The sequence below is a fragment of the Mandrillus leucophaeus genome, unplaced genomic scaffold, assembly GCF_000951045.1.
Source record: "Mandrillus leucophaeus isolate KB7577 unplaced genomic scaffold, Mleu.le_1.0 Scaffold244, whole genome shotgun sequence".
Taxonomy (NCBI): Eukaryota; Metazoa; Chordata; class Mammalia; order Primates; family Cercopithecidae; genus Mandrillus; species Mandrillus leucophaeus.
The window spans coordinates 1,773,113-1,774,317 of record NW_012102521.1 but is presented as its reverse complement, the minus strand read 5'-3'; positions in this window follow the sequence as shown (position 1 = coordinate 1,774,317).

The following is a 1,205-nucleotide window of genomic DNA, read 5'->3' as shown; positions in this document are numbered from 1 at the left end:
GTGAACCAAGATCTCTTCCGTCCAGCCACTCGCCATCACTGCTGGGCTGCATCCTGTGCTTGGCTCAAGGCCTCCTCGAGAGGCTGCGTGGCCAACTCTGCAGCCCTGGCATGCAGCCGCGCCACTCCCGAGGACAGCACAGAACCCAAGCAGGACAAGGGAGCACTTCACGGATTTCTGAGAAACGCACCAGCACCCGGCTGGCCCTCGAGGCGCATGTCAACCCCACCACTTTCCTCCAGGCAGGCATGGGGGGGGAGGCGCGCGCAGAGCACAGATGGTTAAGACCCGAGGCAGCTGGTCCCAAACCTGCTGACTGTGTTTTGTTGGAAGGGAAAACTGAGGAGCTTTTGTCTCCAAGAGCTGCCCCCTTGGTGCGGTCGCAAGCCTGCCCGCGTGGGAGCTGGGGCCCTGTGGCGGCAGCTGGCCACACGCGCTCCATGCCCTGCTGCCCCTGGGCAGAGGAATGTCACAGGCTGGTGCCCCAAGTGCTCAGCCCACGCCCTGCCATCCCCAGGCTCCAGGTGCCTGCACGGCCATCCTTGCAGCCGGGCCCCAGGGCACCGCCGTCCTCACGGAGAGAGTTCCACGGGGCTCTCTGCCCCTGCACCACCAGCACTTACCACCCAGCCCGTCCCAAGAGTCGCCCAGGCGGCCCGGGGTAGCTGCCAGCTCTTGCTAGCCTCACTCAGCTTTCTCCGATGTCCAGCCTTATCTGGACATGGCTGCTCCCTGCTAATGAGGACAGAAGGTCAGGGTGCCTTCTCAGTGTCACCGCCGGCCAGCGGTCAGGGCGAAGGTGGCTGCTGTGGAGCGAGAGGTTCAGGCTCAGTCAGGTGCCTGGTGGACGGACTGCACCGAGGGCTGGGACTACTGGGTCTCCAAGCCTCGGCCCAGTGAGGGGTCGCCTCAGCAGAGGCCAGCCCTGCCCATGAGGGAGGGTGAAGAGGTGGTCCCCACCTGCCCCAGAATAGGGTAAGGAATGTGATGGTACTGGAGTCAGCACATCACAGCCACACCAGATGCCAGCCAGAGCGTCGCAGCCACACCAGCCTCCAGCTACATCAGGCACTGGCCTATGGGGGCTGAGCTGAGCCCAGGGTGCCCCTGGAAGCACCACGGCTCCAGGAACAGCATCTGCCCCACAGCAGAGAGGCCTCCAAGGTGGCTGTGAGGACAATGCTGCAAACGCACGTCCGGCCCTC